The following is a 15,745-nucleotide window of genomic DNA, read 5'->3' as shown; positions in this document are numbered from 1 at the left end:
CACGTGCGAATGATCTCATTTAGTCTAGCGGCCTAACTTGTTCATGGATTACAGAAAATCCACTTTAACGTCATCAGAAAATTGCATATTTTATTTTATCATACTTTTATTGTTCTTTATGAATAAAAAATTATTATGAATTAAATATGTACCGGAATGGTTAGAGAAAATAAAATTAAAAAAATGATTTTTACCAGAAAAGAAATCGACCCGCGCGATATTTATGAAATAATTAAAATTCGTAAGATTTGATATACTTTACATAAGCTGCCAAATATTCTGAAACGTCGAAACAATAATGAGCGAGCATGATATAAACAATTTGTTTCGTAAAATTACAATATATTGAGCAATAATTTAATCGTATTGTTGCAATGTTAAGAGCATTAATTTTATTATAAAATCTATTTAAGAAGGAATGCTATTAAAAGAATCTGCAAAGTTCGCATTAATGTTTCAAACAGCAGATCGAATGATTAGGCATTACTGGTTGAGGGAAAAAGTTTAGCTAATTAGCGTCTATCGATCCTCGAAAAATCCTTAGAATGCGTTATTGAGCGGGCTTCTTCGACTATTCATCGAGTTTGATCGCGATCGAATTAAACGTACGTGCGATCTTCAATCCAATTCCGATTCCAGTACGGTTGCTCTAAATGGCTTTCCACGAGGCAGTAATAATAAACGATTCTAATGGGCAGAGTGGAATAATTATTATGCGGAAAGTTTTCGGCTATCTCGTTTCCGTTTTGAAACGATATCATAAAATTAGTAGAATTGTTAAAGTTAAAGCGTCCTAGTTGAGTATTATTATTATTATTTAACATTTACGAGAGCATTATTTTCGGGCTAAACGAGATGTATATATGTGTGTCAATTATTTTATTTATATTTCTGCAACGTTATCACCATGTTTTTTAATAAATACATATACATTCATATTTTAAAAATATTAATGACAATCTTTAAAATTGCTCTTTTTCGACGTAAATAAATTTTGACGTCTCTAGTAGTAATCAAATAAAAAATAAGAGACTAATAAATACGATAATTATTCCATCGTTTAAATATGTTAGAATCGCATGTAACGAACATATCTTAGAATCGACACATCGATCTGTAACCTAATTCTTAGGTCACAATAAAAAAGTCACGTATACCATGCATGAAAATCGCGATAGTGTCCTTCCGTTATGGGGAATCTGATTTCTTGTCATGGTCAGACATGCATACCGTGCATGGAACGGTTAAAGCGGTCCCGCTGCAGCGGAACGTTCGGAAGAACCGACTCCGCTTATCATTGACGGCGGGAATCGAGATACGGAGAGAATTCGGCAGTGCCGAACGGCCGCATAATAAGGCAGTCCCCGGGTCGTCCGTTGCAGATGCACAGCCGGCGGATATAGAAATTTATTGGAAAACTTGGTCGACTCCAGCCGCGGCGGAGGATATATGCTCGGCTCTCAGGTGACACGATGTAGTTTCGAAGGGTCGAGGATAGTACGGAATATGACTGGGGGACGCGGAGAAAAGAGGGAAAGAGGGAAGAAAAGGAAGAAGCGAGGCAAGTTGGGGCGCGCACGACGTTTGTCGTGGCACGAGCCAGAAATGGACTCGAGATATCAGGGAGTCTGTCGCTTATCTCCGGCCTAACCCTCTCCCTTATCCCATCTCGTCCCCCCTGTCTCCCTCTCTCTCTCTCTTCCTCCCTTACATACTCTCGTTCTCCACCGAAAGTCCGGCTTTGAATGCAGAGTTTCCGGCTCGACTTCGTCTATATGTGTGACCCACATCGGAGATACGATCGGACGTGCACGCGCGCGCTGGCGAACGTACACGACGCCATTTCGGAATTCGACTCCTACGTATGATGACACACACGCGCATAAACACACGTACACTTGCACACACGTGAGTATACACAGGCTCGTGTCTGCGCCCACGTACTACTAACGGCGAGCATACACGATCGCGCTGTATTCACACCGGATGACTAACGGAATAAAAGTGAAGGGCGGAAATTTGGAGCTGTGCCATTTGTAAAGTAATCAGAATCTGTTTTCTTATGTACGTACAGCTGGCTATTTTACGGCTATTTTACTACAGCATTTATTTGATACTTACACCTTCGCGATAATATATTCGTCGCACATATTCGCACGACATATGACGCTCTATTACGCGAAACATTTACGTACTTTTAAATTCCATGATCGCATAAAACAGATTCTGTTTTTGGTACGACTAGCAACGATATTATAAGATAAGATATTAATATTCTGATGTGCTTTGTGCAATCGTAAATGTCTGCTGCTAAGGTAGCTCATGTTTGGAATGTAAAGGTACACAAGTGCGAGGCGAGTCCTGCCGTAAATTTCTATCGTTCGCTGGTCTTTGCGGCTTAGTCCGATGTTCCATCTCGCTGATACGTATCTGATCCCACTTTTGCTCCGCGGAAACACGAGGGAAAAAGGGAGCGCGCAAGCGGGAGATCTCTGTCGACGAAATAGCTAAAGGTAGCTGATAAAGCTAATGGCATTGCCGGGAAATGCGTTATACTCATTGCGTTCCGGATTATGAAACTTTTCAGGAACGACCATTTCGTTCTCACAAACATTTGTACGTATTCATGGCCGAAGGATTCGGACATATTTTCTGCATACATTTAATTCCTGTTTAAATAACGCGCTACTCGAATATTTTAATTTTGTTTTACATATTTCATGAGTCGAGTATGCGTGAATTTTCGTGATTCCAATGAAGCGATTTAAATTAAATTAGATCATATTCAAAAGCGTTTTATCCAAAGATAAATACACCATTTAAAGCTATTATTCGATTATTTACTCTGAAAAGGAAAAAATTATTCTTTTAACGAATTTTTTGATAAATATATTATGAGCTTTTCATAATGGGACAAGCGCATTTTAAAAATCATCATAAGGAATTTTTGGAGCATTAAGTGTAGACTCAAACGTGGTAGAATAATGATTTCAAAACATAGTCCAATGCTTTTAGGATAATTCAGACTTTCCGCGAGGAAGATTGTTTGACAGTTTGCTTTCACCGTTTCAATCTTGGCTTTCAATCTAACATCTTCAGAATACCAGCGCGCATAATTATGAGATTCGTTTAAGTAAAAAATAAAAGTTTCTACATCATTATGGACGCGATTGCGCATACCAAGATACGCTAGAAAATATCTAGCAGAGATTTCCTGCTGTCATTAAAATTTACAAAGAATCGAGTGTAATAGTTAGCGTGAATGCAAATCTCAATATACATAGCGGGCTCTGCTGTACCTTCTCTTCGTCCCCCTCGTCTAAGGACGGTCGTATATCGCAGACCGCCGCCAGCACGCGATTTAAAACTTAGATGAGGCCGTCCGGCGACGTTACCTGAAAAATGAATGGATCTGCGAAGAGAGCGAGAGCTTAATTGCGCTCGCTCTCAAACCTTCTCCTCTCCCTTCCGGCCCACCTCCTTCGACAGTCGAAGAGCCGGAAACGAGGATGGATGAAGCGGCAGGAAGATAAGAGAGAAGAACGTTGGTTGTCGATGGAAGGGCGGGCCTCTTTGACGCTGTACTTAACGGTCGACTTGAAATTAAGAAATTAAGAATTAATACGAATCTTGGAGAACCGGTTGGCTCGTCTTTTTCCGCCGGCCGTTGCATTTGATTCTCACATCGGGGAACGAATTTTCCACAGAAAAGGTCGTTCATTGATCCGCCGCGATGAAGTTTGCTCGTTCAGATATCGAAGAGTGCTCGGTAATCACTGCGCTCTTGTGATCGCGAGTGACAGATTTGAGGACCTTGATGATTGCTCTATTTTGAAGGTGCAAAATAACGAGTTTTTACATAGTCATTTGTTACTAATTTCGTTAAAACTTGGGCAAAATTTTACGTAGTCGTATACAAACCTAAGGCTCATGCGAACCAAAGATATTCTTTTTTCTTATATGTTTTTATAATAAAAATTAATAATAATTGTCTAAACAATAATTTCTTAAAGACAGGACAATAAAGATACAAGCATTATATGTATAATAAAAGAGGTATTTGCAATCCTCATCAATGTATATGTTTTAAATATATTATTTAAAATTTATTATTTTTTAAATACGTTATAAATTTTATTTTCAATGATCAAGCAAGAGAATTTTGTCCAAATTGATTAATGTTTTTCTAAAGTGCGCTCTAAGAACAATATTCTATAGTCGCTTGTGCTGTAATCAAATGAAATTACCATATGATTCGAGTGCGCTATGATCGAGGCGAAAGTAAATAGTTTCGCGTTGCGTCTGCTCGCACATTTCTCCCGCCTTCCATATTCGTCGGTAAATAATATTTCCAATGTTCGAGCACATTTCCGTTTTGTTTCTTTTCGCGTAGAATATTACCGCGGTCTACGATACATCACTTGCCATCGCGCACACGCTTCCAATATTCGTTCGCCGTTTCGTTTTCACCTGTAGAACACGCGGATACAGGAAGAGGGCGAGGCGGGGGAGGGGGGGAGATGGTGGGTTCCGGGGACTTCTGGGAGTTCTCCTGCGTCTGCGACCCTGCGCGGCTGCGTGGCTGAATAAATAAATTTAATGGCGCTTGTCACGTAGCAAAACGGGATAAATTCCGGGCGTCTGACAGCCATTTAAAACAATGCCGTCGCGAATACACGCCATTTGTAACCCGGTGCTTTTGTTTCACGTTGCTATTCATTCCCCTGCGAGCCCCGTACCTCTCGCGCCACCACCACCGTCACCTATTCTATATCCGCCGACGTCACCATCGTTCGACCAATCCGCGAACCGGGAATGCCGCGCCGGCACGTTGATAGCGCGCGAACTGCGCTGTCGGATTCATGCTTCATTTTTTATCCCCGATAAAAATGCAATTAAGGCTCTTTGATAAGGCTCGAGTCGTGCCCATTGTACCCCTTTCTCAACCTTATATCCCGATCCCATTCATCCCGACCGGTTGGAAATGCAGCGCTCATTATTTGCATGGAAAGATCGCTTACCGTAAAATGTCAACGACTTCTTCGGATGCAAATTCGCTCCGATGATCGTGTGCTAAGCCATATCATTGACGAATCATATATATAATAATTTTAACTTTTAATTATTTCTAAATTTTATTATATACTTTCCAGCTTCAAAATCTTTTTCAAAAAAATAATAAGAAATATAATATAGGGAAAATGTATTTCATTATCGTTTTATTTTCACACTTGTGGAATAGTTTCATTTAATTATATATTATTAATTATTCTTTAGCAGGAATGTATTTATCAGATAAATGTATTCAAAAATTAAGTAAACATTTTAAGAGAGTAATTTATTATTTATAAATTATTTCAAATTATTATTTATAAATTTTTTCGGTCAGGTAAATACATATCTCTTATGTAACATTATCTCTTACAATTATACATTTTATTGAGACCATCAAGAATAAAGTACGCATCGGGAAGAACTGACTGTCTAATCTAATATTCACCATTATCAGATTCTAAGAGTGGTTATTTTTTTCATAGACATCCGCAAATAAAGAAAAGTCGCGTAAAGTTTGACTCGATTTTCGCGGAACAAATTCTCCATTCTCGCGGAAATGCTGGAGGATTAGTTGCGCGCCCGTTTCGAGGGAGGGAAACCGGGCAAAATAGTCGCGTAACAGCATCTCGCGAGCGCTTTTTTCCCGTCGTCGCGACGTAACCGCCGTATATCACGTTATGGCGCTTATCAGACGGGCGTATATCTCGAGCGTTTCATGGCGACGAGAGAACGGAGAGGGAGAGAGAGAGAGAGCGTAATTCCCCGCTTCTTCTTTCGAAATTTCTCAGGCTCGAATGGCGGGAGCCAGCTCGACGCGATGCTGCTTGCGCGCGAGAGAGCATTCCTTCTTCGGGGATGAAGGGAACCATCGCCGTTCCCGTTCTCGCTCGGGCGAGGGTGCTCGGGCGTGCGGAATGAAATTTATGAGGGTCCTTTATTCCGGCACTTAAAGGGACGATGGAGGAGGGGGGGAAGCCTCGACTTAAGTTTGAGCAATTTATTAATTTCCCCGTATTTCGGCACGATGGTGGACGACGCGTCTCGTTCCGCCCCTTGAAAAAGAGATCACGCTCTCGAATGCGCCCCCTTCCTTCCCTTCCTCCTTAAGACCGTTCCATGGGCAAATCGTACATCACGCGCGTGTCACGAGAAGAAGTTTAACGTCGCCCACAAATCGCCGCGCGCATTTTTATGATCCTGCTAGTCGAGAAATTCTTAAGTCCCCGTCGAGCAGATCATAATTTATTATTTTGTTGCGTACGTCATTCTCTCCTTTATGATATCGTATCAGTGTTACCTTCGTAATAAATTCACGTTTGTAATTAATATTAATTATATTCTGAATTTATTAGCATACGCACATGCGCATTTATCATATTTAGAATAATGTAATTTGCATTTAGATAGTAACAAATTAGCACAAAATTTGACATTATTTTGATAACGCATGCATGCGCATCTTAGTATTTTTTAACAATTTGAAGTTTATTAAACTACTACTGTTTCTGTGCAACCTCTGACTTTTTTATTGCAATGAGCCATGTTGTCTTGTCACTTATTTGATGACAATTTGTGCGAAATTAATTGTCAGTTTCATTTCGTATATCTGTCGGTTCAGGAGACGCTTTTCTTCTTCTCCAATAAGCTCGTTGCATGATTGCTACATGTAGCTTTTGTCTAACGATACAAGCATCATTAGCGTTGAGCATAACGAGCACGCTAATCATCAGCAGACCGCGCGCTGTGCACTGGAGCGTCCTAGAGAGACAGAAAAAAAACTACACAAGCTAGGACACGTGTAAAACAACTGTAGAACCGCTATAAAAGCTAGAAAGAACAAGTATCAGAAATATACGTGTGTTTTATGTTTCAGTGTCAGAAATATATGTGTATTTGTGCGTATGAGAGAAAAATAAAGAATTGTTTTTTATAAATCCTTTCAACTGTTAAAATTTTGACAAGATGATAAAATCTGCGGTAGTTGTTATTGGTTTACTTTTGTTATTTATATCATATTTTAACTCTAACAATAAAAAGAGAAATTAGAGAATAAAACCAAAGAAAAAAATTAATCGGGAGAATAAAATGAAAAAAGAGAAAATTACTCCTAAAAAATAAACATAATTATTAGAGAATGAATGAGTTATTTTACATTCCGTTATTATATGCAATTAACATGCAGCATTGGGATACAAAGCTGTATGTTTTACAATTCAACATTATGTATGTATGCATGTACGTTGTAATATATGAAGAAATGTAAAGTGAGTACTAATAGTATCGATAACATCTACATATAGGTATGTATTGCTCAGAAACGCATTGAATCATTGCATAACGAATACTGTTTTACTGATTTATCGATTATTCTCTTTGTTCGGAAGGAGATTGAGTGCTGCCTAATTATCGCGATTCCGATTTACGATTGCATCTCTTTCGAGAGGGAAAGAGAAAGGGAGAGAGCTTTAGGATTTAATTCATTAGTCACGTTAAATAAGGCATTAATTATTTCGGTAATTACGTAAATGTAAATACGCCACTATTCATTTATCCGCGCTTATTATCATAATTAATTTGTACTCACAATCCTTATCTAGTATCATTTATCTTGAATTCTCATTTTATAATATATTAGACAACTATAACTCTCATTGTCAATTTTCATTGTTTCGTGTTATTTCAGATTGATAATTGTCGCAAATATAGATACATAAAAAATGAGAAAAAAAAATAATTTAGCACACTTTCAGATACCTATTCTGCTACTAGAACGATTCAATTCGTTTTTCATCGTTTTCTGTTAGTCAATTCCAAATTGAATTCTGTCAGTAATTTGCACGGACTAAACGAGTTGAAATTGAACGAAAAGCAATATTAGAAGTTATATATCGCATTTGGAAAATTAAGGTTACTTTTGTACACATTTTGCTCATCAGATAGAAATCTCTAATGTAAGAAGATTATTGATTGCGGAATCGTATACACATTACACATACGCGCATGTTCTATTTACCATAGATTTGAAACGAGCTGCTAAACTTTATTTTACTCGGCGATTTCGCAAAATCTGTTTAGAATTTATTTAAATCCGAGTCTAATTCTCTCTCGCAGCAGATTTGAATGGAGCGTAAGCCGGCGGCCATTTACATTCTCAGACAACGCGGTTCGTGTTGCGCAAGTATTTGCTTGGCCGTTTCGTAGCGTGAAACAGACACGAACAATTCCATGCGAAGTGCTGCTTTAGTGTCGAACTCATACTATTTTAAACCCGCATGTTTTGTTCCCTTATTTCGGCGTTAACTACGAGCGAGATGTGAGGCTCGTTTGTTCGTGTACGTTCTTGTAATTATCGCAATTATTGTCGTGAGCAAAAATTGTCGAAGTAACGCGTGGAGAAAGATTTTCATTGCCCTACTACAGCGAATACAGTAACATTTCGTTAACATTTGCTTGATTTGTTGGAACTATTCGAGCTTAAAAATATTCATGTCGAATGTGTATATTTTGGGAAGACCAGTTAAATCAAATTTACATGAAACAAATGTCAATTTAAATCCTTTACACAAATTAAAAGATGTATTAATTTTGAGATTCTATTTTTAATTGAGATTCTATTTTTAATTGAGATAATATTTTTAATTGAGTTATATATTTTTTTCTCTATCAACGTTTAATATGTCATAAACTTATGAAAACGTACATCTACATCAAAAGTTAATTATAAAGATTTAATTTATCATTCAATTTATATTTATATTTATATCTTTCTCATTTACACATCACGTTTTATAAGATATAATAAGCATGCGTTTAACATTATATCTTTCCTACAAGATTAAAATCGATGAAATGAAGGGAAAGATTGTATAGAACTAGATATTTCTCTTATATATATCAATGTTATTTGTCATCAAATTTTTGATGGACAATGTATTTATCTCATCGTTATTTACTAAATCCGCGTGATGATAACAGACCCATATTAAACATCGGACGCATGAGGGAGAAAGCGCTGAAAACAGCGAGAAGGGCTGCAGTTAACAGTCCCGTTAAACATTAACTGCCGTTCTGCAGTTTTCCCCTATAACTTCAGGTTAACTTTGATTGCAGCTAACGGCCCCCGGGGATACTACGTTTAAGAGAGAGTTAGGATAGGACGAGGGTTGCGCGTGGGGGAGTAGAATGGGTTGATGAAGGAGAGCGCGCAAGAAGGTGGTATGGGAGAAGGACGGTAGGAGAAAGGAGGGAGGAAAGAAGAGGAAAGGTTGGAATACAGGAGGCATCTTATAACTTCTTATAATTACTCAAGACTCGAAGCTTTAACTGCTGTTTAATTTCATTCGGCAATTAACCCGCGCTTTATCGGTGCTCGAAACACCTCGAGCCATCGTCTCGGATGGCCAGCTACTATTTTATTGTCCGTGGCATAGTATCCGCATTGTTCTGCATGCCGAATTGGTAATGGTGCTAATGCCTCGATTACGCTTTTGCGCGAAACGAATTATCACTGTTAAGTAACTTTTATATCGTGAAATAAAAAAGCGATAAAAAATTTCGGCTGTCAATTTTCTTCACGTTTTCTGTTTTCAATGTTGTCAATGATTTGACAACTATTGGATAGCGTCGTCGAATAGCACTTTCATCGCATTTTCATCGTATACAGACCAAATTTGCTTCGCGCAAGGATGCGTTTCGCGGCTGAGCAAAGAAGGACACCTATAATGTCGCTGAAATTGCAATCATCGCGGTGAGCTGTAAATTAAAAGGCAGACAACGAGCATTTGCAGCTGACAAGTAATGAGGCGTATAATGATTTTATCGGGCAATTGCCGGTGTTTCATGTTGCAATGCCGATTGGACGAGAATAATGGTTCGTCCGCATGAGGCATTCGATCGTTGATTGCCCATTCGGCCGTCTGGCCCGGACACTCGCTGCGTTTGACCGCCCCGACATCGTTTCCCCTCCCTCAGTTCTCCGAAAAGGGATACAACTATGAGCTTCTATACCAAAATCCCGCTGTACGATATACGTTACATCGATACATCGTAACGTTTCCTAATCTGATTTCAATAGCCCACACACCGCTTTCGCTAAAAAAAAATCTAGATTCTAAATCTGTCAAACGATTCCCGTTTCTTTTTGGACCTCGGTATTTACCTGAATTGCCGCTTTTACCAAGAAAAAGAGAGAGAGAGAGAGAGGGAGAGAGAAAGCGAAGTTGAAATGTAAAAACTTATCAAAATTATATTGATTTAATCGCATCAATAATTGTTGGATTAACGATAATTGCGAATGTAAATGGAACAGATGAAATAAAAATTGAATTGAATTGTTTCGCTCGCAATCAGTCGCCTTTCTTGCATCTACTCTGCGTCAAATTCTACACGCGCTCGTCGCGGATTTGCATATTCGTCGAAAATAATCCACTCGAATTAATTTAATTAGTCGAAAATCGCGATGGCGTAGAAGCGAGGACGAGAGAGAAATATAGTTGCGAGAGGAATATAAGCGAGGCTACTCTGCATATACAGAGACAGATAGAGCGACGTAGCGTTACCGGCATGTTGGATTCACTTCTGGTGAAATTTGTTTATGCAAATAATTCGCTACAGTTATGGAGAACCGTCAAAGCTGTAGTACTGCTCTCCTTTTCCTCCCGACTCGTCGTTCATCTGTATTTCAAGTAGTACAGCTGCTCTATAATCTGACTTTCTTCCTTCATCTTTTACACTGCTGAAGTTGAAGTGCCTCGGTTATTTGACATTGACAGCGTTATCTTAGAATAATAATTCAGAAAATAAATCAAACTATGCATTCTGTGTAGTTTTATTTAAAAAGTGCAATGTTTAGAATATTTTGTATCAATATCTTGAAACAATCAATATTATTTTGCTATATGAAAATGGAAAGACAAATATTTTATACATGAGAGCACATATAACTTCTATTTTCCAACCACAAAATTATACAGAATGAATTAGTGTTATGCGAGGTACGATGCCAAGCCAAAAAAGATTAAAATTGAGATAATTGATGCTGAGAGATACATCTTGAGATATAATGGTTGTCGGTATAATACATTTTCATTTTTAACTCCGATATTTGTCACGCTAAGAATATTTATATTAATTTATACTAACTGCATAAAAGATATTTAATTTAATGATTGTTGTTAGAAATTGATTTTTCTTCAACTTTATTTGATTTTCGTGATATTTAATTTTCTTAAATGTTTGTTTTTCAACGACTTCGAAAGTTAATATTTTCCGCTCTTGTTGTTCTGATTTAAGATCGATTTTAAATTTGATACGGACCAACACGGCGTGAAAGTGTTTTCGCACCCTTCGCAATCCAGATTCAACTGACTGAGACCTTCGTAGCGCCCACGGGAAAATATCTCAGCAAGAAAAACGGCGTCTAGATTACAAGTTTATCTAAATGATTTCCTTAAAACACGGTAATCATGCTAGAGTGGCGTTCAGATTATAGGGCGAGCAGTCTTAGTCGTGTCATGAGATGTTTATGGTTTCGTGACAAGGAAAATTGTGTTTTTCAGATAAACTTCCAGACAGACCTCTTTTCAAACAGGATAATTTCTAAAAAAATTTCTCACATCTCTTATTATTTTATATATGAGTAATAATTTTATATATTTTATATATGAATAACTTATTATTATAAATCGAATGTAATAATAAAAATAATTCCAAAATTAAAATGAGAGAATTTTAATTTTAAGAAAAAATGTAATACAATAAATAATTAAAATAACATTTTCTCTCGATGAAATTAGTATGTATTATATTAAAATCTATAATATTCAAAAATATTATATGTTAAAAGTTAAGAGGTTTTAAAGAAATATAAGAAATACCGACATTTTCAATAGAGCCAATAAGAACCAATGATACAAACTCGCCAAGAAAGCTATAAAAAATACATGATATTCCGTGATATTTCCTGACGAGAGTGCACAGGAGTTTGCGTTCGAGAGACGAGACATCCCTCGGCAAATAAGTGTTTTCATTCGAAATGTAGCGACATTCGTTGATCGAAATCGAAGCCACCGTCGGAAGATGAGGTTAAAATCCAATAGTCCGGCATAGCCCTCCGGGGGCGATGAAGGTGACAGGGGTTCTGGGGTTTGCACCGAGGCGCACCCTCCGAATTATGAGCGGATGACGAAATTTTGATTTTCTTGGCCGATGTTGCCCTCGCTTTGCCACACTTCATCCGTTTATTTGATTTTAAACCACGACGAAGCGACCCTTGCGACCCTTCGCTATCTCGTCGCAACTCCTTTCCTCAATTTCGCGCAGGGGATGTACGAGAAAACGTTTCTCTACGAAATCTCTTATTTCTTTCATCGCCTTCTACGATTTTTCTTTCCGGTCTTTTAGTGCGACTGTAATGGATTTTATCGTTTTGAAAGATTTAACGATTTCGGTAATAATGGTTTTACGCTAATACAAATATCTATGCAACAAATTATACATATATATGTAAAGCAAATATATAAACCAAAGAATGTATAATTAATAGCACACATGATAAAAATAATATCACACATAATTATCATATTGCATTTAACTGTCGAAGCTTTAGAGTCTCCCAAATATTATAATTTTCAAATTATATATAAGTTTTTTCCAAAACAAAGCTCAGATAAAGAAAGAATCAGACTTGTGATCATCTATGTAATTTTCTAAAAGTTAATTTATTTTAAAAGTTAAAATTCTCTCTTTTATTTTCTTTCAAAACATGATTGAATAAATATACATTAATATTTTGATTTTATTAAGAATAAATGGATTTTGAATTTATAAAGATGTATTAAATTAAGAAACAATGGGACACTTTTTCGAAGAACTTTGCGAAAATAATATTGCGGTAATGTGATATTAATAATTATTTTCTCTATTGCATAAGTGATGCTGACAGAAATGTCATTTAATCTAGCTGACGTTAGGTTAGCTGTATTAAGATATATGGGCGGCTTGCAGTTTGCAATTTTGTCTCTTGAGATCTGTGGGAGCTTCTGATGCCCGAAATCCTTTGAGTACGAGCCCGCAGCAGGATCTTCTTAAGATTAGTTGTTGGGCGGGTTAAGTTTCAGCCTACAAACAAAGCGGTCTTCCGTACTTGTTGTTGATTAAAGTGTTTTACTTGTTTTACTTGTAAATAACTGTCGGCAGAGAGTATTTATACGACTTATATCTTGGCAGATACGTATTATAAATGCGCAAATTATATTGCATGTGCAAGTTACTTTACATAGTAAATATTACATAGCGCAAAATATATTAATTTATACGACAAATATCTCTTATGTAATTGAAATAGTCATGTCAAAAACTAATCAAATTGCATTTACATCTTTACTTTATATTTAATCATATCCCTTGAAAAGATATAAATTATAAGATAAAGATATAAATTATTTACATTATCTAATAATTATATAATAATGGTGAAATGTGTAAAAAAAAATTATTACGTATGAATAATTTGAGAAACCCATATATCTTTCTTTATTAATAATATTTATATCAATGAAATGTTATTATAAAGAAAGATATATGGGTATATGATTTGATCAAAATCGAGAATTGTTACTTGCTGAGCTTTTACATTCAGCATACTAATTATCAATAAAAGTGCCTTTATAATCGTCGCTTGCTTCCGCGCATTACATGTATAAAAGCTAAAGCAAACAAACGGAGAAACAATAAACAGTTAAATTATTTAACCACTCCATTACTACTCGCTCGACGTACGATTTTATTTATTCAACATAGCAGAATACTGCATCAATTATTTTACTTGCTGATTGTGTTTTCAAAATTATCTTTCGATCAAAATTCGCATTTTACTATATATAAATCAAATATAATAGATATTTTTATCTAATACCGGACGTATTCATAATTATAATAATTAAAATATAATTTATTGAAAAATAAAAATTCTAGTAGATAATTTAATCTAGAAGGTATTTTGCTATTTATTAAATTGAGAAAAAATATAATGTACGGAAAAAAATTTATATGCGATATTAAAATTAGAAAAACTCTTATCTTTTTTTTTAAATTTTGGACACAATCGGGCAAACGTTAATCTTTCAGTGCCTATAGTTTTGAAACGAACGAATGGCAGCCTGTTTCTTCCCTATTTATCCACGCTTCATAGTCCCGTGATTTTTCCGCAACGGCGCTTTGTCGCGGCACATCCGGCCGCTTCCGGTGCGCCCGGGTCCGGAAGCAAGATGGCCGGCGCCGACGCAGCCGTGATGAAATATTAGCGGAAAAGCTGGTACTGAGGGGAAGCCGGGGGGGTTAGAGGGACGCGGATACTGGGCTCCCGGGAAATTTCGGAAAATCTTTCGCCCCGCTCTTCTCCAATTCTCTGATGGCACCAATATCAGTCGCGGCTGGACGCCTTGCCAGCGTGTACTTCTGTTCCGCCGGAAGTGAGCGTCCTCACGGTCGTAGGCTCTACATTCATCTTGGCACCTCGTGCTTCATCGCGCGGAATGCATACAACATTGCTAACTTGTGAAAACTTTATGAAGAGCGATATGAGAAGCAGGGACAGACGAGTAGTATTCCTTATGGGAGAAGAAATCTGACCAGAAGAAGATTGAAAATATGAAAAGAAAATGTATTAAGCTATCTAATTTTTTAAAAGATTGTTGAGACTTAGATTTGATCTATTATGCTATTTTATTTTTTTCCTAAATCTGGATTTAGGGTAATGCAGACAATATCTTATTGCGATAAGGATATTGATCATATGATATTTGCAGCAGGAATATAAAATTCAAAATAGCAATTGCGTATCCATGTATTATAGGGATGTATTATTATACGTGTAGAAGATAACAGAAAGTAACAATTATAGTAACGTTTGTGCCTCTTAGCAACCATGTAGCTATTAATTTTGATGAAATCTCTTGTATTAAAGACTTTTATATATTGAAGTTTAAATATATGGGAGCGAGAGAGGCATTTCAAATTACGTTAGTGGACCTCGTGAGAGTTCATTCGCAGACAGAATGCGGCGAAAAGGTCGGAGTTGCATCGCCGTTGCAAACACATGCAATGCATTTTTAAAACGTCATATATTTTGGTTAGACTACGCCGGTACATTTCACGGACACGGTAGCGTGCCTCGTTAATGTTTGCCATGCAACAAACACCACCTTGCTCGACCCACGACGTGTCTAGATAAATATTCCATAGAAAGTAAAACTTATGTTGTTGTACACAAAGGGGGGATGCATACAATACAAAATGTACAATTAAATTGGGGAATGTAAAATACATAAAAGTAATCTACCTGCAATTCTTTCTTTTCTTTTCTTATCAATAAATATAATCATGGCAAATATATATTTAAGCAAATTGCATAACCATTGGCTTAAAGGAAAAAAAATTTGAATTTGATTGACATATTTTAGATTTATTTTGCCATACTTGTAATCTTGATTATCATTTTTATTTTATATAAAAGAGATATAGTAGAGAAATTTTTCTCAATTATATAAAAAATTAATTCAAAAAGATACATATGTGCTGAAATAATGTAAAGGTTTAAATCTTTATTAATAACAAGAATGTTTAAATCTTTATTAATAACAAGAACGCGCGTGATTATTTCGAAAGAAGTTAGTAAAAAAATCATTACAAT

The 15,745-nt window shown here is 36.6% G+C and overlaps 1 protein-coding gene and 1 long non-coding RNA gene across 10 annotated transcripts in view; both read left to right on the top strand.

Annotated features, from left to right (window-relative positions):
* The window catches only part of Rbp6 (RNA-binding protein 6), a 620,420-nt gene that overhangs the window by 443,423 nt on the left and 161,252 nt on the right, over positions 1-15,745 (top strand). The gene's annotated exons all lie outside the window — the stretch shown is intronic.
* Positions 211-11,733, top strand: LOC145961644 (uncharacterized). Its single transcript, XR_014435669.1, has 3 exons — positions 211-1,464; positions 11,347-11,513; positions 11,613-11,733. It is a non-coding gene; the product is annotated as an uncharacterized LOC145961644 (long non-coding RNA).

Source organism: Camponotus vicinus, unplaced genomic scaffold (genome assembly GCF_025532165.1).
Source record: "Camponotus vicinus isolate PSW18456_S1 unplaced genomic scaffold, iyCamVici1.0 SCAF_11, whole genome shotgun sequence".
Classification (NCBI taxonomy): domain Eukaryota; kingdom Metazoa; phylum Arthropoda; class Insecta; order Hymenoptera; family Formicidae; genus Camponotus; species Camponotus vicinus.
Note: the sequence above shows the minus strand (reverse complement) of the source record. Positions and strands in the feature narration are given on the sequence as shown.